At 43.8% G+C, this 23,316-nt stretch overlaps 1 long non-coding RNA gene across 1 annotated transcript in view; it reads left to right on the top strand.

Moving 5' to 3' along the window:
• The window catches only part of LOC146854984 (uncharacterized), a 101,555-nt gene extending 80,402 nt beyond the window's left edge, over positions 1-21,153 (top strand). Inside the window, exons 2-3 of the long non-coding RNA XR_014981264.1 lie at positions 7,313-7,428; positions 20,684-21,153. This is a non-coding gene — a long non-coding RNA (uncharacterized LOC146854984). The remainder of the gene's footprint in view (positions 1-7,312; positions 7,429-20,683) is intronic.
• Positions 21,154-23,316: the final 2,163 nt, after the last annotated feature.

Raw genomic sequence — 23,316 nt, 5'->3', positions numbered from 1 at the left:
CAGGACAGGTGAGCTGTTGTGTAGGAGATCCCACATTTTGGTGGCGTGTTTCATCAGGGAGAGAGTGTTAATAAATGCTAGCAAGGGATGCGGTGTAGTGGGGGCGATCATGTGTGTCTGGTCAAGTGTGCTTAGTGTTTTGGGTGTGTCAAGTGCAACAGGCATAGGTGCGGAGGGTGCATGGTATATGGCAGGTGGCGTAGGAGCAAGCACCTTCAGTGTTGGGCGGCGAGGCATGGCAGCAGCGCTGGGAGATGCTACCAGGGTTCAAGGCATGGAGGGTCACCGTGTAGTAGTGATGGGTGAAAGTGGGAGTAAGACAAGGGGTTCTGGTGCTGGGTTTTGGCAGGGGCAAGCACAAACAGGTTTGACTTTGGCATGCCTTTGGCACACCCACTCTGTCTACCATTTAATTTACTCAGGTTTGGAGGGAAACCAGTGATGTCACTTCCTGTGCAGTTGGATGATGTGAACTCATGTGATGCAACTAGGTAACATGATAATAACAAGTTATTTATAGTACTTCTAAACAGAACAAAAGAGGAAGGAATCCAATATATAAGCAAGATATTGCTACATTTTGTGCCCCATCATCTTGCTGCTCTCCAAGCACAGGAATAGTATAAATATGTAAATACAGCAGTAAATATGTTACATAAACCTTCCCTCCATAAACCTTGTATAGTACCTGTCTCTTGCTGAGGACAGTCCCAGGGCATACCCGCAAACCCATTTTTGCATTATGTAAATGTCTACCTCCATCAGGTTTTTTATTCCTTTCTTTCATGTTTCATATTTAGGCTTTCCTGTTTTCAGTTTCTATTTTTTGTAAATTCTGGTGGTTTTTTTTCAGTGTTGTCAAGTGATTTCAATACCTTAAAAAACAGTGGTTATCAGTGGTTACACATTTTCACGCCGTTAAAAACAACAGAAACAGTGTTTTTCCGGTGTTTATGGAACAGTTTGCTTTTATTATTACTTGCTTTCTGCACTGATAGTACATGGTATATAGACAGTGTATGTACAGTGTATAGAAGGTCCAAATACATTTATGCAACTCAAACTTATTGTAGTTCACCATACAATACTTCTTCAGTGAGACTTTGTTCATGTGCGCTTGCTCTTTCCTTCTCATGTAAACTTTTTTCTGTGAAAAGGCCCTCTCAACATTGGCACTTGAGACAGGCAATGCCAAAACAGCCAGTAAACAATTTGCTAACTCTGGCCACTGACATAGTTTTCCATGCCACTACTGGTGCACTTGAAGACTGAGATTCTCTGGGAAAGTTCTGCAACATTTGCGTTAAACTAGGCGCTTATGCCCTCAGAGTTATTGAAGCGGTCAAAAATGAAGCAGCACGTTTGAAATTACGGAGAAGATTCCCTTTACGGAAGGGATCTAGAACTTGTACAGAGTACCACAGTGAGTTTTCATTGACTTCAAATTCCATGGTTGGTGAAGGGACATTTCTATGCATCATTGCAAGCCATTTCTCATACATTGTAAAATAAAAGCTCCTGAATTTCTCTTCAACGTTGCTTTGCTTACCAAGTGGCAAGCACTCTAACATGGAACATCACATTTCTTGCCTTTTGCTGGCATCATTACTCATCAAAAAGTCTGTAAATGGTTGCCACATGGATAATATAGCATTCACAGCCTCTTCCCTTGGACTGAGAACCATCAGCTAAGTGTCGAGTGACACAGTTGGGATGACTCTTTCTTTGATGCCACACAAAATGAGAAATATTTGCGTTTTAGTTCCCGCCCATAACAAAACAGTGCATCATGATGGACTAAAAAGTCAAAAGCATTCTTCATTACCCTGAAGATTGTAAGGATGCTTTCAGCATACCATCTAACAAGTGGCAAGGATCTCTTACAAGGAAGCCCTTCAGCTCAGGTATCAGTTTTGACAGGTCATCAAACAACTTTTTCATATATGTAGCTGAATCACTGCAAATACAAACAATATCACTCCATTCTTTGTTGCACTTGGAAAGAACCTTTTTGCAGCAGCATTTCAGGTGACACTGCATTCCATATTTTCCAAAAGTCTGGTGTCATGTTTTCACCACTATCCCCTATGCTTGGTGATAGCACTCTTGTCACATTTACTTGTCACTATACCTTGCATTGAATGTTTAAAGCCTGAGGTGTTGGCAATTCACCTACTATCTGACTATACTGACTCACTAGAAACTGGGGGTTGATGTATCAAGGGTTTTTACCCATTCTCTGTGGGTAAATGTGATAACACATATTGGGAAAGATTCTTATGAAACTAACCATTTTACCTATCAGTCAAAGAATCAAACTCAGCCAAAATATCAAATATGATTTTGATATTTCCTAATTCTATACAGTTTATAAAATAATTTCAAAAGGAAAAAGAAACAATATTTTAGTGATATACCTAAACAACAAAACTCAAGCAGAATAATGTTAGCCCAGTCTTTCTTGCTGCTACCTTGTATAACAAAGTTTCATTTTATTGGGCCCTTCAGGAAGAAAACAATCTTTCACTCTCCTTTTCCTTTCTTTGAATGACATTTATGTTGTGGTTGTGCAGGTGTTTTTCAGTGTTTCTATATTTACACTGGTGAGGGCTACTTCCCTGTTGGTGGGGTTTTATCAGTTATTACAGGTTTAAACCTAAAACCAGACAGCCTATTAATATTTCATGAACTTCACTTAAAACTTGGGTCATACATGAGAATGATTGTACAAGTTTTAATTACATGGTGTTATTATGCATATCTTTGGTTGTGATACTTTTTAATGATCCAGCAAAGCGAATATGAACAGTGGTACAATATCAGCACTCTTTGCAAAATATAGGGAGGGGCCCCACTGATTCCCACCGCACATTGAGCAACTGCAGAACCTTAAGCATGCCGTCATCACCCCTTCAAAAAAACCTGTTTTAGTGACAGTGATGATGCAACCCTTGGAACTGCTGAGGTGAAGGTTCTTGAAATGCTGAGGCTATGTGGTTGCTCTACAGAGGTTGAAGGGGCATGGCTTATGTCCTAGAGTATAAAGGCTGGCTGTCAGTATCGCACAGGTTCCTTTGTCAAATGAGATGTTGGAGAAAGGGCGTTCTTGAAAGCTAATATATTACTCCATAGTTGTGCTTTTTTGTTAGTTCAATACAGTCTATCTCAACTTGCAACATATACATTTCTTTCATGGAGAAGCAGCACTGTGCCAAATGTACACTTTTGTTTTTATTAGAAAGTTAAACCATAACAACAGCATGAAGAGTCAATGGTGACCAAAGGGTTATAATGTCTGGCACACAAAGTGCACTCAGTCAGTTGTGATGATTGGAGAAAGGTATCCTGCATTGCTCTGTACATCATGCACCCCTGCCTCGTATTCACCGTAGCAGGCCTTAGCTGTTTTTACCCCTGCCTCAGAACAATTCCGATCATCCATGTGCAGTTTTGTGATAGGCACCGAGACCCAGAACAGGGCTGTGTGGTCACAGAGTCACACTATGTGCACTCTGCTTTGAATGAGTGCGAATGCTGTCAGCTCACCAGGCTGTAGAGGACTTTTAGTGATGGCAGATCTATGATTCCAGTTGCATGACAGGCCTTTTTTCCTGTGGCCTACGAGGTAAAGTGGCGTGCCAGCCTCTCCCATGTTTTTAAATTGGTCTACCATTACCATACAAGCAGGTCCTTTGAACATGTGGGGCCACAAGTGTGTATTGTTTAGTGAATGTGTACATAAAATGTGTATGGTGTGTGTTTAAGACACAGATGGCCATGGTAACAGTGGAATTAATTTTGTATGTACAACATTATACTGGTACCTAGGACAGAGGGTTGAGGGAAGAGTTTAGACAGCAGATCTGAATTGCAGGGTTCTCATCCAGAACATTCCAGGGATTCTTTGTAATGGGTCAAGCAGAGGAGTGTAAAGGAAAGGAGCCAGAGGGCCCTTTGGTGCTAGGGAATTTCCCCATGCCCTTTCGTGGTCCTTTATTCAGTGGAAGGGTTACCCCTAATGGTTAACAGATAGTTATATGGGGCTTCCTCCCTTGCCTTTTCAATTTCTCCTGACAGGAGATTCTTAGCAGGGCCCCACCATTCTGTTCATACATCGTGACAAAGACTTTGGCTGGACTAGTCTGAGTGGAATAATCCAAAGGGCAGAACTGCCAAGAACCAGCCTCAGAGCCAACTGTTGGAATACATAACTTCTGTTTGCAAAGTTATGTGAAGATGGGGCAGAAGAATATAGGCATTGTTCCAAGATTTTTCTACCAGCATCCAGGATCCCACACCAGTAGTAACTGAGAAACCCATTTATACATCAGGGTTGGGGAATCCGCCAACAACACCCATTGACAGCTTTAGAATCAAAACCCGGTGAAGTTTGACAATCGACCAGGAGAAGCTGCATTTAAACCTGCCTTGAAGGAATAAGATTGACAACTGCTGTGGAGGGCATTTGAGGTGCCTCTGCATGAGGAGGATGCTATTTAGTACAGGACAGAAAAGGAGGTGACGAGCTATTATGGCTGCTGTGACCTGTGCCATTCACGGTGATGGTGAGATCCTGGTGACTTAGTGTCACTGCAGCAAGTGATGTCTTGTGGAAGTAACTAAGAACTCAGGCCCTTGCTGAAGATCCACAGTGTCTCCAATGGTGGTAAAGGTGCTGCCTATGCTCCTGGCACGTCATGCTATGTGGGACATGCCACCTTGAATGGTGAATCCTCCAACAATGGACTGCAAGCACAGCCAGCCTGAACAACACAAAAAGGACAGACAGTTACTGTGACATGGTGACCAGAGGATGGGAGGAAACTACCATTTTTGGGGGCTAATAGTCAAACTCTTGGGAGTAGGGCATGTAAGACCCTATTCAGGGAGCCAATGGGCAAACAGGGGATACTGGACCACAACTGTGAGATCTGGGGCCGTTAACCTCTGATTTCCCAAGGTCCATCCTACTATAGCTCGGCAAACTGGGCAACCCCTTAAGCACTTGACTCTCAGTGATAGCTATGGTAAACTGTCACACAGTTCTCAAGAAGGTTAGTGTGGGGGTGATGCCATTGGGCTGCTTACATGGACAGAGCCATGATTTCTGAAAAAGATGTCTTCAAACACAGAGGGTGTCCCAAAAAATGGGATCGTAAGTGGGCAGCATGGAATACATATAGGGGGTATATATGTTTGTCTCCAGCAGTTGAGCTGCGACGTTGTGAAGTTGGATTGCATGACCCATTTACTGCCATAAGAGAGCTACCAGACTAAGAGTCAAGCTGTTATCAATGTAAAGAAATTGACTTATACAGATTGTGTACATAAATGTATGTTGCGGCTTAAATGCATTGCTGTGTTGTTTGTTATATCCACCAATTAAAACAGTTTACCAAAAAAAAAAAAGAAAAAAAGGTTAGTGTGTGGAGATCTTAGACTCAGCACTCAACAGACACTCAACAGTGCAACAATGTAATTGTTCAGCTGCGACAATGTGATTATCCAGCCCAATGCCTATCTTTGTAAAAGATAAATACTTTAATATACAGTAAAACTCAATACTACACACTACAAAGTATCAGGTACTCAGAGTCTCTTGTGTAGAACTGCAGCCTCCAGGGGAGGATGCCCTTCTGCTCCCTTCGACCTCCCTTCGTCTAGGGTTTAGCACAGGTTCACCACTCCCTACCTTTGATCTGGTAGGCACCAGCAGGCACACGGTCTTTGAATGTCTATATCACCCACAGTTCAGGTCTGCGATAGGTCTCCCTCTGGCAGAAAAATCTTTAGTCCTAGTCCTGCTGTGTGGGGCCGGGTAGGGAAGAAGAGACGTGCCAGTCACAGGTGCATCGGAGCAGAGACAGGCTGTGCAGCAGTGTACAGAGGCAGTGGTAGGCATGCAACTATCTTGAGTTGGCAGCACTCTTCTAGGCAGACGGCGTAATCGATGGATGTGCCTGCAGGTCATAGCAAGACCTCCTTCCTCCTGGACTGGGCGAGTCATCAATTTAGTGGCCTGGCCCTCCCTGGGTTGAAACTGTGATGTGGTCCGCTTCTGGTCACAGGTCCAAGGAAGGCAGATGTGTCACTTCATGGCACTTTAGTGCAGCAGTGGCGGCTTGGTCCAATCAGGCACAAGTCTGGACAGCATCTTAGCAAACACACAGTCACTTGGGTACACAGTGGCAAGTGCCTGAGGGCGGCAGCTTCAGTTCTAGCAGCATAGCCTGCATATCCACACATTATACACGTAACACAATGCCAGCAAAGTTACAGGACTTTCTGTAGTCCTTCCTCTCTGTCTTTCCATCCTTATTCATTTTTCAGAATTGATCTTCTATTTCTATGTGCTTTTGACCATATTTTCTTTCCTCACTTTCTAGCTTTTCCCCAAGACCCGGGCCCTGTTCCTACTGTTGCTGATAGAGGGAAGAAAGGGATGCATCGTGTAGAGACCCACACAGATCTAAGACCCCAGACCCCCATGCATATCTTTAAGCTTAAACATAGTTTTAAATCTATGTAATCAGTGACAGGCCCGTACATGGAAACCAATACGTGGTGAAAAGCAGTGAGTATAGCAGAAATAGATCACATCACATTTTAGATTCAGGAAACTCGACAGAACATCTTGTGGTTAAGTTCAGCTGAGCAGTTGCATGAAATTAGGTCACATTTCCCTTCAGTTTCAGGAAACATGACAGAACTTTTGGTGTTAGTGCAGATGAGCCATCATAACAAATAGGTCAAAAAAGAGGTCACCACAATCTTCATCTGCTAGGGAAACAAGCCAAGATGCACCAATCACGTAAAAGCTCACTTCCCCTCTAAGCGCTATGGATTTTTTTTCACACCCCTACATGAACACATACACTGGATAAGACACTCTGTGTCTCATCCTGCCTTAGAACATACTGACGCACATGTGCACGCTTCTGCAGAAACCACATATCCACACCTAAAAGTCAGATAGCTTGGCAAAAGAAATCACATGTAAAGATCAGATAGCTTGCCCCAATTAGCATTTAGCAAGATATAACCATGCGCTGTGCGGTCAGGCAAACATACTTTTTCTTTGCTTGAATTCAGAGAACAGAAACCCACATGGGGGATTTCTGCTTACCTTAGTTTTGAAACTTATTGAATTTTTGAGCCTGCCAGTTAGTGGTTACAGCGCATAAATATTACTGCTTGACTGCAGTACTTCGGACATCAGGTTTCAACCTCCAGGGATGCGACTGATCTCCCCAGCTGATCTTGAGTAAACCCATATTAGTTTGCCAATTGTGTCTTGGTTTTTATTTAGCAGATCTCCCTCCCACATATTAGTGAGCTCCGTGGCTTGGAGTTCCACTTGGCCTCATCGTTGCCACCATCCGGAATACCGCCAACCCCCACTGAGTGAATTGCACATCTTGAAAGAAGGTAAGCAGACACCCATTTTATTAAAGTTCTGTTCATTCCCAGCGGGGGTAGGAATAAAAGTTTGACACCATTAAGGTGAGGACAGTGCGGACTCCGTTCCTTTTAATTTAAAGAGTCAGCATTTGGCATTGTAGTATGGATTATTTTGGTATTCACATGCAAGATTGTGTATGAATTGTATGCCACAATATTTAGGATCCCGGGGGTAAGATACAGGGAGCTCGCCTAAACAGTCGAAATTGGTTAAAATAGAGTAGGTGATTTGAGGCTGGGCTACCAGCGTACATTCTAACGTTGTGGCAAAGGGACGGTTGGAAAACCAGTGTCAGTAGACTTCACTCTGAGTAAGAGCAGAACACTTGAGTCAGCCTACTACCCAGATCATAAGTCTGGAAGCCGCCTCTCTGTAAACATAGAGCGCGGAAGCGATGTACCCCCTGTGAATCCGGAGGGAAGTGACCAATGATTATTGCCTTAGTATCTACTTTAGAACTGATGAATATCTATATTAAAATAGAAATGTGGCCATAGAGTAATGTCAAGGTGTAGTTTTATTTTATGTAGTGTATAAGTTTGAGTTATTGAATAAGATAGGCAAATGTCTCCGCAGCCCGCGAGTGATCAATCACAACAGATCCCTGAATTCATTTTTCATTTTTAGAACGGTCAGGCTTTTGCCCTCTCGACCGGTATCAACCCTAGTAGACCAGCAATACCAATACCACCTAATAACCCCCGAAAGGCAGAAATTTATGAACGCCCAGGTATTCACAGCATATCACCTTAAGGGTTTACGGACAACATACAACAACGTGACAGAAGTAGATCTGTCAGACAATTAGATGAGCCCTCTAAAGTACTGATTAGAAACATTTCTAAAACTGAGTGTTGGCACCACCATAACATCCTAAAAGGACATTGGCATTGCTATCAGAAGGTTGTAGTATTGTAGTGACCTCATGAACACCATAAAAAATAGTGACAATACCAACTATTATCGCCATGATGGTACTATATCTGCAACACCTCGAGATTGGAGTCTAGAAGAATTATCAAACAGTATAGATTTGGATGTAGCTAGCTATCTTAAGGGTGCACAGACAGAGGAAGAATTATTAATAGACAGGGATATATAGAACTGTCTTAAAGGTGATTTTGAGTGGGACTTTTGTACAGTTGGAATAAAAGAGTTCATTGTAAAGGCTACAAAACCTGTCACGGTTGTCCAACAAATGGTGAGGTACCATCTAACAGGCCCTCAAAAGAACTGACATATACCCTCTATGAACATTGTGGGAAGTGACCTAAATACAATCTATCATAATCATCAAGGACAGACAGTAAACAATTAGCCAAATGCCCCAGTGACCTCCATACTAACCGATTTAGATAGAGAAGAGGCACAACAAGACATTAACATTTGTGGTATATATGAAGTAAGAACTAAAACATCTTGGAAGCCAGGGAAAGGTCCTGCCTGATAAACAGGGCAGGACAAGTATAAAGTGAACTTTCTTTTACATAGATGGTCATTTTTAACTCTACATATATGACATTGATGCCACCTTGTGGCCAGTAACAGATGATAGTTAAGTCATATTAATATTTCAGTGGGACCACGGACAACGGTTATGTTGTTCCATCCCTGAAATACTAACTAACTCCCCCATAATATTAGACAATCTAGTTGACACACTTTTCACGAACATTCAAAATTGTGGGATTTTAGGATATGAGTTGCTGAGTAGCCCACAAACACCAAAAATAGTCATATACATTCATGATAGAATTATAGTGTCCATTGCATCGGGCAACAATCCACTTAAGCCACCCATAAATGCAACTCCCAAGACATAAGTATGGATGAAGTTCTGCAGAGATTAGGGATAACAATGTCTGAGATTCATCTTCATGGCCTAACAACAATTTCTGTGAAGTCCAGGAATATCTTGTGAAGTAAATAAGGGTCCACTTACAGTGTAAAGAAAACAAAGTGCAACAAAGTATTATATAAACAATAGAACTAGGGAGATTGAGTATTTACATTAAAAACAAGTCAGGACTAAATATCAGACTGAATCGAAGACCAGGTCCACTAAAGAGACATGGAGTCCCCTTTAAAATACATGGGGAAGATGTTACCCAGAGATAAGGCTAGGACAGAAAAACACTGCAAGCAATGGCATAAGGCAACATTAAAACATGCACATGCCTGACCCCAAGATGGCACATTTGATGACACAACATTAGACTACATGGATACTTTCTTGCAAAGCAAGTACACAGGGTCTAAATTGGTAAACATTTAGACCACCACAGCCCTACGGTAGGTCTTCTGTGAAAAGAAAGATGAGCGGATTAATGGTGACTATGTAACACTTACTCCCACAGCACCCCTACACCCGGACACTAGGGAGAGAACTACAGGCCCTTAAAATACAAGGGATGTAATACACACCACTCTGGCAGGGGTCCTGGCTCTGGGAAGTCAGCAGCTTAAACAGATTTAAAGCCTGGGATCTTATTGGCATCTCGCAACTTGGTGACATATGGGGCGCTGATCAAATGCGCACTTTTCAAGACCTACAAACCTGATATTCCCGACAATCCACTCAGTTTTATAGATACCTGCAGCTGCTCCACGCACTCCACATCAACATATCCAATGGCACCACGCTACCAGAATATAGCCCACCCGAGGCGCAAAGCATGACAGGTAACTTGGGGAAGGGAGGGATCTCCCATATTTACCGAACCCTCACAAACAATACTTCCAACACGTTGCACAACATGGGGACCAATGGGAGGATTGGACTGGACCTCAGGAGGAAGTGGACTGCAGAGATGCACTGATGGCACCCAAGACGGTTATCACTTCCGCTAGGCTCTGTCTGGTTCACCTGTATTATTTACATACCCCATACCTAACAACAAAACTCCTTGACAGTGCAGGGTTAAGACCAAATGCATCATGCACACACTGCAACCAAGAACAAGCAGATTTCTTCCACATGGTATGGACCTGCCCTGTCATCACACGCTACTGGAACTCAATAGAGAGCGAACTTACAGAGATTCTGGGCTGGGAGGTCCCGCACAGACTGCTAACCATGCTCCTGGGAATCACAGACGGGTTGGACGGGCCCAGATCCAATAAATTATTTCTAATCACAGCCCTGATGGTGGCCAAGAGGGATATTGCTGCTAAATGCTTATTCACCTACTATAGTGAAATGGCGTAGAGGGGTTGACTGGTGTGCCTCACAGGAGAAACCTATGTATGCGGCTAAAGGGTGCCCAGCGAAGTATCGCAAAGTATGGGGCAAATGGTTGGGATTACTAGACTGGTAATATCTCCTTTGAGGGACTGTGTGCCAAGTGCAAGGTCTTATGTTGGTTTCCCTTCGTAACTATGTACTCCAGGTGCCTTGTCTGTATGAGTAACGTGATGACTTTCTACAATTGCTGTACCATCCTACACCTGATTATTGCTGGTTTTCCCTGTTTAAAAACCAATAAAGTTGATTATAAAAAAAATAAAAGGGATGTATACAATAGGATGAAGAACACGCCCGGTAGTAGGTTTCCACAACGTGGTAGTCACCACACCTACTGGGTCTCTGGCAGAGTCTTTACTTTACACTCAGTCTGAATGACCCCCCCCCCCCCCCCCCTAGAGACCTACAGGACAGTTCTGGAACTAAATTGGGGCAGGTGAACGCACGATTCACCTTTCTCATGGACGATAAGTCCCCTAAACAGAAGGAGAAAGACAGTAATGACAATGACAGTAATAAGAAATTAAGGGACAGGGAGGGCAAATGACAAATAGTAGCTGGTGTCTCTGGAATGTTAAGACAGTAACAGGGTCAGAAACAGACAGGAGAATGGGTAGGGGGTCAGAGTGACAGACCAGTGCCAACATCGAGCAATGGGGAGAAAAAGAGGCACTAGTATAATATGGGGGCGGGCTGCAGGACCATGCCTCAGATTTGGAGACTAACCTCCACAGAAGGAAAATTGAACTACACAATAGGACGAAATGAACAGATGGTATCCTAACTAGTGCAAGGATGCGCCTTGAAAGGACACAAGGTTAATAGAACAATAGAGGGGTCACCTTTCAAAGTTAGAAGGAGGTGAAAATGATGACAATTTGAGAATAACAAACTCCACCTGAGCAAAAAAGAAACAAGAGAACTGAGGTAGATAATTTACAGTTTGACGGGTACCACGGTCAGCCCTACACAGGGATGTTTGACATTGGGAGGATGTGTGACATTACAAAAGGGACACATTGGGTCGGTACCCACTGCGCCCCAGACTGCCAGACAGAAAATAACTCACAATGAGATAGTGGCTGAGGAAGAAAATAGTTGGTACAATGCTGTCCTTTTCACTGACAACTTATAGGTTGGCCCACAAATGACGCCATGGCCACAAGAAGGTTCCTTCGAAACCCAGAGACATGGCAAATACAGGGATGTGCATTTTTCAGTGGAATCCAGGCTGGCATTATCCCAAAATGCAGAAGAGTCTGTGCGTATGACAAAAGTACACCAGAAAATATATTTCACGGCATCCTGAAGGCTTAGTTAACACACTCCTGTCCCAAATGCCACTAGTATATAATGGAGGGGGAGTATGACTTTATGTACAATGGCTCCATATGGACAAAGAGGACCTTAAAAAATAAATGGCACCGCTCGTCGAAGGATTCGGAAGTGGATAGCAGCTCTTGACAAGCATACTGCAGGGAGAACTCTTGCACTAGGTGAATTTAAGAGTCTATTAAGTTCCCTCACAGGAGATGAAACAGACAAACTTCTCCAGCGCAAATCTGGAAATGGGGAATAACATTTACCGATATCCTCCCTGCGTCGCAGACCCGACGTCACGCTAGCTCATTCACACACACATTCATTGGTGGGGCCCATACCACCAACACTCATACGTCTCTCTCACAAGTCTGCACACAGGAGGGATGAGTAATTCAAGCGCTGGACATGTGGGGGGAAATACCTTATAACCTATAGGGAGGGAAAAATTATTTTACAAAATATACATTAACATCCTTTGCCTATAGATCCCTAGTCCCAAACATCAAGGCACTCCACCCACTTGGTCAACAGACCAATTTAGTTGGATTGGTTGATGATGATTTAGAACCAGCTAAAACACATTTTAAGACTCAGAATCCTTATTTCCCTTAATGAAACCACAAACTCATATTTCTTGTTAATCAATATTTGTTTATCTAAATTTTCATAATGATTAATATTTGCATTTGTCTCGTCAAAGTTTAGAATTTTGAAACCAATTCAAATAAATCGCAGAACATCATATTTACCTAATCTGGCTATTTGAAGTCCTCTAATTAATTGACTCTGCATAACCAAATTTTGTCGTAAATTGTCTGAAAAGCAGGCCAAAGCTCAAAGTCCTCTGCTCAGCACGTTACAGTCCCAATTTGTCAAAGGACCAGATATCGTGCAAGCATCTATCATAGCCCGTGGATTTAGAAAAAGTTTGGAGTCATCGAGCGGTTGGGCAGTATCTGGATCATCAGGAAAGGCGTCGCAATGAACGAAAGTGGAAAATGATGAATGAATGAAAAAAATGTGAGAGAGTTCCCTATTCTACTACCCTTTTTTATAATAAAATCAAGTCAAAGAAGATACAATTTTAAGCTTTAGAACAGTCGTGATTGGCTGGTTCAGATCGTCCGATTTTTATTCCCAGATTCTTAGTACAGTTCGAGGGGTGAGGTCATTGGTCAGCAAAGTGTCGGCTTGTTCCGGTTTACTGTAAGGTTGATTGTTCCCCTGTTTTGGCGAACGTCCCGTTTCATATCCTTGACCGGGTACATGATGAACAAAGGTCGCTATGAGGTTTAGGAGATTTCTTGCACATGCGCAGCTCACTCCGCGCCTCATGAGACAGTGGCCACTTCTGCGTGAGGTGACAGCGGCCATATTGGATTTAGGCCCAGATGCCAACTTAAGCAAAACAAACACAAAAGAATAATTAATTCATAGAAATGGAGATTCTAATGTTAACCCCTTGCTAATCCCTCTATGTGCTTGTATTTATCTAGCATATAGCAACATTTAAAGCAATTATATTCACCTTTTTCGATCCTCCTCGAGGGTGCAACATCACAAAGCAACATATATCATGCAGTATTCTATTACCACATATACTATTGTTAATATGCGTACAGATTTTAGTTATAAGAGTTATTTAGCCATGCAAATAGCAAATCCCATGTATAGTTTAAGTTTTAATAATGTTGATTAGTATACATGCAATACTCGTTTAATAATATTATAATTAATAGATTATATAATTAGTATTTTCATGCAAGAATAGAGGAGCTATACAAAATTTTGCACTACCTGCTCCATCAACACCATTCAAGAAGGCAGGAGAACAGGATGTGACACTGACTGACCCTAGATGTGACGGATCGTCCTTAAATACCTACAGAAGAATTGTTTGGAAACAACTGATAAAAATGTATGCAGACAGGGCAGACATGGGGTCCCTTATGTTTATGTTTATGAGATTTTTATTGCGCACGAATACCCAAGGGTGTCTCGGCGCATATTGGACTTAACAATGAAAAAAGACATCTGGGGCATTTACTGATTGAATAACCAGGTCTTCAGGAGCTTGCGGAACATCATGAGGGTGGGGGCAGTTTTTATAGCCAATGGGAGGGAATTCCACAGCCTGGGGGTTGCTACCAAAAAGCGTCTGTCTCCCCATGTAGAAGTTCTGGTGCGTGGCACCGGGAGCAAGTGCGTAGAGGCTGACCGTAAAGTTCTGTTGGGAACATAGATTCGGAAAGCGTCCTTCAGGAACTTAGGTCCTGAATCATGAATGGCTTTATAGGCGATACATAAAGCCTTGAACTTTATCCGACTCTTTACTCTCAGCCAATGCAGATGGTGTATAGCTGCAGAAGTAGGATGACGAAATGGAACGCCCAGCAGTAATCTGGCTGCCGCGTTTTGTACTGATTGCAGCTTGGCTAGCACCTGCTCCTGAGCATTGAGGAAGAGGCCATTGCCATAGTCCATTTTTGAAAAAACAAGGGTGGTAACTAAGGTTTTTCCTGCAGTTGAGGGAAGATATGGCAGCAACTTCTTGATTTTTCTCAGCATATAGAAGGAGGATGTCGCCACAGCATTGACGTGATGCTTAAAAGTCAGTTTATTATCGAACATAATACCGAGATTCCTGACCTTGGTTACTGGAGTGGGAGGGGGGCCCATGTCGCTGGGCCACCAGGTCGAAGACCACTCAGGAGAAGGCCTACCAAAAGTCAGGACCTCGGTCTTATCCGAGTTCAATTTTAAACTGTTATCCGCCATCCATGAGCTAATGGCCATCATCCCTTCTTGGAATTTAGCGGCGACTACGGGGCCATCTTTTTGAACAGCCAGCACCAGTTGGGTGTCATCAGCATAGGTGGTTGGCCGCAGCCTATGAGCTTTTATAACCCTCGCCAGATCCGCCACATATATATTGAATAGTGTGGGGCTTAGCGAGTATCCCTGAGGGACCCCGCAAGGAAGAGTGAAAGTGAGTGAATAAAAATTACCCAGTTTCACCGTTTGAGTTCGATTGGCCAGAAACGAAGCAATGAGCTCTTTTGCACGATGAGTTACCCCCATAGATGCGACACGGTCGACCAAGATGGAATGGTCGACCGTGTCGAAGGCGGCGGATAGATCAAGAAGCACCAGAATCGCGGCACCCCCCTGATCCATGATGTACCTAATCTCATCGGAAGCCTTTACCAAGGCCGTTTCTGTACCATGATATTTCCTGAACCCAAACTGAGTATCATCTAATAGATTGTGATGGTCAATGAACTCCGATAATTGCAGGTTCATAACTGACTCAAATATTTTGGCCGGGAAGGGAAGGCAAGCAATAGGCCTATAGCTAGCTGAGTCAGTAGGATCTAAAGAAGGTTTTTTCAGTAAAGGTTTGATTACTGCCTTTTTCCAGACTTCCGGATAGATGCCTGAATGGAAAATGGAGTTACAAAGATCCGTTAAGGGAGGAACTATAACCTCAGCGAGAGTATTCAATATCGCAGGGGGACATGGGTCAACAGGGGAGCCGGACTTGATGGAAATGACCAACCTACTGATGTGTTCATATGAGATCGGAAGAAAGTTGGTGAACTTGGGCGTGTGAGAGAGGGAGTCAGCGGCGGCATAACGTATAGGAAGGGAAAATGATGAATAGATCCTAGAGACCTTAGTAGAAAAGAAGCTGGCCAACGCATTTCATAGATCTTGAGAAGGTTCCGTCGGAGGGCCTATAGGAGGGTTAGACAGAGTGTCAACTACCTGAAACAGCTTTTTGGCTGAGTTTTGAGCTGATTCAATTTGGGCCAGAAAGAAAGTACTTTTACATTTTACAATGGATTTTTTGTATAGTGCCAGAGCATCTTTATAGGTCTGCCTATCTACAGGATTATAGTGTTTTCGCCACCGCCTTTCCAAAATCCTGCAGTATTGACGCTGTAAGCGAAGATCGTCTGTGAACAATGGAGCAGATGGTAATATCCTATTTGAACTAAAAGATTTAGCTGGGACCACAAGGTTCACCGCGTCAGAAATCCATTCCTGGTATCTACTGGACGTTACGCTGGGATTAGGGGAAGCCTCATAACAGGAGTCTACTGGGGTCTGGGAAAGAAGTACGTAGTCCACGTTTTTCCAGGCTCTAGAGCTGATGGAAATGCGGGGCATGGATTTGGAGAGGTTGCGATTATTCGCCTGGATGGTGAAAATTACAGCGAAATGGTCCGACCATACCACAGGACTTACTGAAGATAGGGAAAGCTTGAGGTTGTTGGTGAACAGCCCATCTAGCGTGTGTCCTGCTTGATGTGTGGGAACATCCACTAGTTGTGATAAGCCGGCCACGTGTAGATCAGCTGTTAGTTGGGAAGTATCTTTATCCTCAAGGTCCTCTAAGTGGAAATTGAAGTCACCTAGAATGGTGAAATCCGGATGGCTTATAGTGAGTTCTACAAATTCTTCCAAGGCCAGAAGAAAGCGTGCGTGAGAGCCGGGGGGGCGATATTACAAAATCCCTTTGAAGGCCTGATTGTGGTTGAGTGAAATAGCGAAAAAAAACGCTTCACAATCTGGTCGGCTTAAAGGGACAGTTTTGACTCTTAGATTAACTTTATGAATTATGGCTAAGCCACCTCCTCTCCCCGTAGTTCTGTCCTGTCTCACCACACAGAACCCCTCTGGAGTGGCTGAACAGAAATCCGGGCCCGAGGAGGCATCTCCCCAAGATTCAGTTATAAACAAGATATCAAGCTCCTGAGTTGTAATAAATTCCCTTATTTCCCAACAGTGGCTCGGGAGAGAACGGGCATTAATGAGAGCTGCTCGGATATGGCGAATGGGTCCTGGGCCAGTAATATACTTTACAAGGGAGGGACGGGGGGGAGCAAATTTGCAGCCTGGACATGTGGCAGGTACGGATTTTAGACAAGTAGCCGGGGGCAGACATAGGCACCGATCACTAGGGGTCCCTGAATTAAGATCCATCAGCTGGGAATGGGAATAATGTAACCTGGTGTTCTGGGAGGCCAGGTCTGCAAGGCCAGGGGGAATGGCCCTGGGCCCGGAGCTGGCGCGGACGGGCGCAGACAGGCTCGCCTTAGGCGAGCCTTCGGCGCGCCCGCGGCGCGCCCGCTGCGCGCGTCCGCTGCGCGTACGCGTCATCGGCATCTAATATTGCCGTCTACGAGTCACGTGAGGGGGTGTGTCAGCGAGGAGCTGAAACCGGTGACCTGCCCTGCAAAAGTGGTCTTAGAGGAGCATTGAACACAGCTCCGAGTGCAACAATAAAAACAATACGACGAAATTTAAAACAAATATTAGCTTTCCACAGTTTCCCCTGACAATACCAGAGCTTCCCAGGACTTTGATAAAGGGATGGCACAGACACTGCATCCAAACAAGGATCCAGCCCAATTCCTTAGCAGAATGAAGGAAAAATGGATGCAGGGAATTGGGGAAAGTTGGGATATGACTGGAGGAAATGCAGTACTGTTTTGTTGGCCTTAGATGCCAAACCATGGACAGAGATGCAAGCACACATAATACACTTCTGTAAAAAGAGGCAGGATAAGAGTGAGCAAAAAAAAATAGAAAAAGCAGCAGCCAAATTAGTCCAGCAGAAGTTGGCCAAGAAAACGGACGGAGAAATTGCCTCTGCTGCTACTCAATTATCCGCAGTATATCTGGGTGTGTCTCCTGCAGGCATCCACATGCAAACACAACCATATGCCCAGGAAATAACATGAATGGAAGGAGAGGTAGAGGACGTTTTGGGGGGAAATAGGGCAAACACATTCCAGAGCAGAAAGACATGCCACTATTGCAGGAAGCCAGGAGATTTCATTAGGGACTCTAGGTCCAAAAAGTGCGATGAACGTAACAACCATGCAAGAGCGACATATAGACAACAAGTGGCACCACCTGATGGCATCATAGCACAACTGCCATGGGTACCCAAGTGGTATATCTCCCTCAGCTCCAATTGCAAATGCAACATCAACCACAGTTGCGGCCTCAACAACTGCAGCAACCTATGCCCCAAATACAGTATGGGCGACAATTGACAATGCAGCCCACCTTACAACAGTGGAAAATACAAGGAGGGTTTACTGTCAGGGGAGGGAACCCCTTCCAGCAACATTACATGAAAGGATATGCCCATTGAAGGTGTCCTCTGAGTACTATCATGTGTCAAGTTTTATCAGTAACCCACAAGCCAGACGAGGAACCCACTGTGACTGTAGTCATAAATGACAAGGAGTACAGCTTTCTAATCGACACTGGAGCCACCAGGTTCTGTATCCGTGAGAGAAGATTCCCACTATCAGATTCATCAATGGACATATAGGTCGGATTCATCAATGGCATATGGGTTCTCCAGGCTGTGATGAGGGTTCCAGTCACAAAAACTGTGGAGATGGAAATAGGGGGGAGGTATGTTGACGGCAGTCTCTTATTATCTCAGGCCGCCCCTGCCAACCTGTTAAGACGTGATCGTATAGCAAATTGAAACATGTCCATCCATTTCGAAGAGGATGGAACAATGATATGTTCAACAGCAGGAGTGTTTCTTGTATGTATCATGACAATGGTCACTCACACAATACCTAGACGTGACTGGGTTAGGGCTAGACCCACAGACACTTTAGCCTTCACTAGAACGGTGTATTCTATCATAGGAGAAACACCAGAATGGACAGGGAAACTAGTCGAATTGCCAAATATTTTTTTCTCCTGGCACCAGGGTCACTGTCCTTAGGTGCCAGGCAAAGATGTCATCCTGGAAGTAGAGGCTCTAGAGATATCTCCCCCCTATGGGACACTGATGGCAAGTGACTACACCCAGGCAAAATGGACATGTGTCATCTTTCATGATACCAACATGTAAACGAGAGACATGTCAGATGACCAGTTGTTTGCTGATGACCCCAAAAGCACAGTGACTGTTTACCAAGACAATATACCCCTATGCACCACACAAGAGAAAAGGTCTGCAGAGCCAAGAACTGCCTCTGGTCCTATCAAGGATGATGACCTTGCACAGTCACACCCCAGCTTGTGGACAAAGGAACGGACGCCATGATTTAGGTCTTGTCTGCATGGCAGTACCCTTCAGAATTACTCTGAAGGAAGAGGCAATACTACCAAGAGTGAGACAATTCACTCTCTCTAAAGAAACAGAGGAGGGCATTGAGCCCGTAATGCAGGCATTGGTAGAACAGCGAGTAATACACCCAGGTGTATCCCCCTGCAAAACCCAAATTTACCCCATCAAGAAGGCCAAGGGCAATTTGTGGCATATGATTCAAGACCTGCACCTCCTTAATGATTTAGTGGTACCAGAATTCCCAGTGGTGCCCGACCCTTACGTCATCCTCAATAACATACCTCAAGATGGCAAATACTTTTCAGTCATAGACTTAAAGAATGCATCCAGACAGCCACTATTTGACAGCATTTTCATACCGCAGCTCTCAGTATCTAAATTCTCATTTACCTCAAAGGTACTGCGAGTCACCTAGCGTCTTCAAGTGGGCGATCAAGAATGACCTTGCCAATTTTCAATATATCAGTTCAGTATTGCAGTATGTCGATGACTTGCTGATCTCCAGTGCTACAGAGGAGCAGTGCAGAAAGGACACTGTGTCTCTGGTGTATACCCTTGCTCAATGAGGCTACAAGGTGGACAAAGACAAATTTACTGTATTGTCAGGAACAAGTCCGGTACTTGGGGCAACTGCTGTTGATCTCAGGCTGCCGAGTTACGCCTGAAATAACAGTATCCATCAGACAGATGACAGAGCCCGAGACTATGAAAGGAATGCAGAAGTTCCCAATATCCACAGGGAAACCAATCATGCCCCAAGCATTGCTACTGGTAGGCTTAAACCAACTACATCTTCCTTCACACACCTCTAAAGACAACATGTCCCTCCAAATAGGCCAGGATTGGTTTGTCCCCAACTTACATGAGATAATCACAATGTACATACACATGTGCACCGTGTGCCAGCAGTATTCACCAAACCCCAACTTCATGGTAAAAGCTTCCACTACCCCTCAACCACAAGGACATTTTCAGGAACTGCATTGGATTAAATCGATCTGATTAACAGATGCATTCAATATTGCTGCCTCATAGTTGTAGTCTGTCCATTCTCAAGGTGGATCGAAGCAGAACCTTGTGTCCACTAGGATGCCAAGTCTGCTGCTAATTTTCTGATCCATGAGGTGATACCCTGGAGGGGCGTTCCCGAGAGGATCAGATCTGATAATGGCACACACTTCATCAATAATATCTTCTTCCACCTCATCACCCTGTTAGGAATAATGCACAAACTTTTATCAGCTTACCATCCCCAAAGCAACATCTCTGCAGAGGGCCTCAATGGTCTCATAAAGAACAAAATAAATAAACTGTGTGTAACATTGAAAAATAGGTGGTTCTACTGTCTCCCACTAGCACTGTTCACCTTGAGAAACACTCCAGGATCAGTTCACCATTTGACCCCACATCAGATATTGACAGGGAGAATAATTGACACCTTCGTGCCACTAACTAGATATAAGTTGCAGACTGAGAATGTTCCTGAAATTGTACAAACTGAAATTACTGTCTATATGTTTGAGCAAAGTTCTTCTCTAAACAGGTCACATGTGCAGCCGACAAGCGCACCAACGCACCTCCAGCGGATGACCAAGAGACGCCCATACCATTGGGAACTTCAATCTACCTAAGGAACTTTGTTCGCAAGCGGAAAGACAGCAAGTTCAATGGACCCTTCCCTGTGACGGACAACACAGATACAGCTGTGAAAGTCCAAAGCCACAAACCATGGTTCCACCTCACAGACAACCGCCTGGCCCCAGCTTTGCCATCCATCCCTCCGGACACAAAGCAGGAAAAAAAAGGGGGGGGACAGGAGAAGCAACCAGAGTAAAGCCACCCTTTTCCGCTCTAACAAGAAGCAATATGTAATTTTAATTTTTAGGTCAAGTGTAAGCGTAGGACCTCTTGTATAGTTTAGTATACTTCTCCTGTGGGCTTAAAGCCCCCACTGCTTTTGATTTGTTTGTTTCAGTGTGTTTTATAAATCCTTGCTTGCTAGTGGTCAGTCTTTCTGCTTTGTCCCTCATTTTCTCTTTCATTCCTCTCACACAGAGGGGACTAACTACTGTATCAGTATGCATTGTCATGTTTATGTGTTCTTTAGGGGACTTTTTTCTTGGTTTCCTGCTTTTATTTAGTGAAGCCTCTCTTTTCATTTGCAGAGTATTCTTCCTCTGAGCTTAGCATCACTGCAACGCTGTTTCTATAAACTGGGCTGTAAATCATGCTGTTACATCCATCACATTTACAAAGTCCTTGCCTCACTTAAGTTTTATTTTTATTCCTCCCTCAGGTGACTGATGTGCTTGGTTCCACTCTCAGTGTTGCCGGGCCCCACCCTTCAAACCTTTCTGGCCTTGTGTACTTCCTCGCAGTGTGCCTTCTATGCTGAAGGCCCCCTTGCCCTCTGTTGAGCTTTTTTTTTTACTTTCCGTCCTTGTTTAAGAAAGCTGTTGGGCTGGATACCCCTCCTGCCACCACGTTAGAGACATGGCATCCCAGGTATGCCAGCCCTTGCTTTGTGTTAACAGCGTTGATGCGAGGGGTGGTTTGCCATTACAACTAGAGCTGACATCATTACTTGTTTTCAATTTTTGGTTACAGATCCAACTAAGATCGGCAAAGTAGAATATAAGCTTCTTCTCCTGGGCTTTCAATGCACGCAAATGGATCGCTGCAGATGAGACGGTGTGCATATAGCGTGTCATTGATATTTATTCTGTTGCTTCCGCGTGAAGCTCCTTCGAGGAGGACATTGTGCTCGGTAATAGGAACAAAGTTGGCAGATGTCGCCCCAGAAGCAGGCTGTAAATCTGACTTTTCAACTTGGGGAAGAAACAACTCTCACTAAAGCTGCAGAGCTCGACACTCTGCCCGTTTATTTGTTCTGTGTTTTTTAACCCACAAGTGTGTAGTTAGCAGCATGGGGGGTGCAGTACTTTGAACATCAGGTTTGAGCCTCCACGGAGGCGAATGATCTCCTCAGCTGATTTTGATTAAACCTTTATTACTTTGCCACTTGAGTCTTGGTTTTTGTTTAGCAGATTTCCCTCCAACATCGCAAACTCTCTTCTACTGGTAAGTACATCTCTTTCCAATCCATCTCCACACAAGCAGGTGGTAAATGTGTGCATTAAACTCCATAGAATTGGGATTACAGTGGAATTAGGCTTGGTAATTCCCGGTTTGTAAACTATTCTCATGCCATAGTGTTTTTATAATAGGGGGATTTATGTCCAGAGATTCTGTCCAGCAACCATTTCCTCCGTGGGCAGCTTTAACAAGTGTAACACCAGGTCCATTCAAAATTTGGGCAGACAGCGTTTTGAACACATGCAATTTCATATATCAGAAAGGGCCTTTGTGAAAGGTTGGCCTTTATTGCCTGAGCCTAAGGTTGTTACTTGGAATGAAAGATTTCCTAATTATCATAATGGAAAATTTCAATTCTATTAAGGACACGGAGGCAAGGATTAGACTGTCTTCCTTCACTTTATTTGAGAAGCAGCCACAACCTTATTAACAATATGGTGTCACAAATAAATATCTTTCCCATGAACATCAAGTAAATAGAAACAAACAAAGCCCATCTGTGAGAAATTGGTTTGTTGGTTGAGTGGGGTGTTAATTCTGCTCAGGCAACAGCTACAATCCCTATCAGGGTAAACCACAAATGTCACAAATTAACCTGTGCTTAACCAGCTAGTTGTGAGGCACAAAAGAAGTCAGGCTTAACTTGGAGACAATGTGTAAAGTATTTATGCAGCACACAAACAGTAATAAGGTGAAAACACAACACAGGAAACATCCCAAACCCATGAATAGACTATTTCACACCAAAATGACAAAACTCCAATCATTACAACTAGAATTATGATTGTTTTAAGTTTAAGGTAAAAACTAGCACCTAAATGATCAAAGCGCCAACCGCGGGCATCTTGTTGCACGAAAATGGGTCAAAGTTTAAAAATATCTCTGACTGCTAAGGAGTGCGGGTCGTATACAAGAAATGGATTTGGCCTGTTCTGTGGTGTGGGCCAGTACAGAAGCACTACGTGGCCTTGTTTGTGATTCTATAAGCGTCTTTATTGAAAATAAAACAGGTAAATGTAAAGAGCTAGTTTTAAGTCTGTTTCTTCAGGCGTTGGTTGCCTTGCTGAGAGACTTGCTCTT

Source organism: Triturus cristatus, chromosome 4_1, assembly GCF_964204655.1.
Source record: "Triturus cristatus chromosome 4_1, aTriCri1.1, whole genome shotgun sequence".
NCBI lineage: Eukaryota > Metazoa > Chordata > Amphibia > Caudata > Salamandridae > Triturus > Triturus cristatus.
Note: the sequence above shows the minus strand (reverse complement) of the source record. Positions and strands in the feature narration are given on the sequence as shown.